This window comes from Penaeus monodon, chromosome 36, assembly GCF_015228065.2.
Source record: "Penaeus monodon isolate SGIC_2016 chromosome 36, NSTDA_Pmon_1, whole genome shotgun sequence".
Classification (NCBI taxonomy): Eukaryota; Metazoa; Arthropoda; class Malacostraca; order Decapoda; family Penaeidae; genus Penaeus; species Penaeus monodon.
The window spans coordinates 24,310,027-24,312,526 of NC_051421.1; the positions used below are offsets into that span (position 1 = coordinate 24,310,027).

General features: G+C 39.0%; 1 pseudogene; it reads right to left on the minus strand.

The window, feature by feature from the left end:
• Positions 1-1,914: 1,914 nt before the first annotated feature.
• The window catches only part of LOC119595586, an 11,720-nt pseudogene continuing 11,134 nt past the window's right edge, over positions 1,915-2,500 (minus strand).

Here is a 2,500-nt window from a genome sequence, read left to right on the forward strand (position 1 = left end):
TCTTCCAAACCCCCTTTGGGTTGGTCAAATTCCCCCAAAGCCCCTTTTTGGGGGTACCCCTCCCAAACCCTTACTGACTTTTTGGGTCTCAACCCAGAGATAGGGGACTATGCAAACCAAGGTATGTAAAACTTTCTTTAACTTCAACGTCCTCGCCGCAAACATGGATCGACGGAACGGGTTCCCTAAATTCTTGGTTTTTTGCTCCAGGAGACCCTTTTAGGCCTAGGGGCTTCGCCTCATTGCTAAATGCATAAAAGTGCCGCCAGCAGGACTCCAAGGACTCAGATAGGATGGCAACATCGTCGGCAAAGTCAAGGTCTGAAACCTTGATATTGCCTAGTGTTGCTCCACACTGACTTGGCTAGTAGCTCTGCCCATTATCCAGTCCTACAGGTGTTTGAAAAGTGTTGGTGCAAGGACACAGCCTTGCCTCACCCTGAGTTAACAGGGAAGAAGTTTGACATACCCCCACCACACTTTCCCAGCACTTCGTACCAGTATAAAGGTTTTAATAAATCTGTGTCAGAATTCTCCTGAGTTTTAGGATCTCCCATAGCGATTCCGATGCACCGAGTCAAACCCTTCTTGATGTAGGTTGCAAGCAACCCACGACCAAACTCACGACGGCGTTCCACAATTATTTGAAGCGCTAGATACGGTCTATTGTGAACTCGCCACCTACTGATGCCTCAGTAGGTGGTTGCGGATTCGTTCAGAAGAATGTGGGCGAGAACCTTCCCTGGTAGCTGAGCATGTAATGCCACGGTAGTTGCTACAACCCCAAAACGATCCCCTTTCCCCTTCCAGAGAGGGAGACCACGCCCCTCTGGTTTTGTGTGTGTGTGTGTGTGTGTGTGTGTGGGTGGTGGGTGGGGTGTTTTGTGTGTGTGTGAGTGTGTGTGTGGTGTGTGTGTGTGTGGTGGTGGATATATATTTATAAACACAAATTTTATTATGTATATATACATTTATGTGTATATATATATAAATGTATAAAATTTTATATTATCCATATATATATATATATAATTTTAAAATATAAATTATTATTAAAAATTTTTTATATAACTATATATATTTTATATATATATATATATATATTCATACATTCATGTATATAACACACACACACACTATACAAACAGACAGACACAAACACACACTTCCGTATATTATTCTAGATATAACATCTTACTGACAGGCTAGTGTTTTTGATAAAAAGTAAATTGCAACAAGGGTTACCTTGTATTCTAATCCTAGTTTGAATAATATGAAGACTTATAGGGAAGCTGGCTATGTCCATTGGGAAAAAGGAATGGGTTGGCATCATTGACTTAGATATTTTCAGTATTTTCCATTTATGACAAAAAAAAGTTTATTATTCTTATTGAATTTTACCAAACTGTACCAAGATGATTTTTTCCAGGACATCAGCCCCTTTTAGCTTAGCTGAATATTCAGGCTATGAACATTTAGACAAGAGCTGCGGAAGATTGATAGGCAAATACTGTTGCCAGGTTCAGATTACAAATAAAGCCGATTTGGGACCAACTGGTGTCTTAAGCATCTTACGTTAAAACGGGGTAACGGGACACAAGGAACCTGAAGCTGAATGTCTAGGTCACAACACACAAACACAAAAATTTTAATGCCTTAAGTTCCCAAAATACCCGTTATACGTTCGTCTTGGGGCATTTTGCTTTAATAAAGATGAACGAGTTTAATCAGTTCATAATTATTTAATTACTACTTTAAATTGGGAACGTTTCTTTCTTACCTAGATTTGAACAAAGGGAAAGGGAATAAAAAAGACTAATGCTAAATATTTTTTAAATCTTGTTACACTGTTGTACATGAATGTTCCCTCACATATGAACGAAAACAATCAGAATGTTTTCATTTCTGAAGACGCTAAAGGTTATTTAAAGGACTCTTTGGTCCGTCAGGCTGCCATTCCTTCCTGCGCTTCTCGCAGGCTTGGGCGGCAGGCATGAGGAGCCACAGTAAGAAACTGCTGAAGATGATGCAGCTCAACACTCTCATGCTGATCTCGTTTGCTGCCGGTGATATCACGAATCCAGCCTGTGAATGCCAAGTAATAATTACCTATGTATTTTAAATCCATGCCCGGGGACTGATCGTTAAACAGCTCAAGGTGTCTGTTCCGATCGCATATGTAATAAAGTTTATACGCTATGCACTCTTAAAAATAAACCCATTAAGGCATTTTTAAACTAACACACTCGACCGGTTTGTTCAAATTGCGAGAGCACTGATCAAAAAAATAGTCATACATAAACCTAAATAAACACATGCAAAACCCCTAAAAAAACACATGTAATCCATAAATAAGTACACGTAATCCGTAAATAAGCACATGTATTCCAAAAATAAACACATGTAATCCACAAATAAACAGAAATACATATAGGGAGACAGTAGTCAGAAAAGTATTTATTCTTTTATTTCTGCACACATACATTATGTACGAGTACTC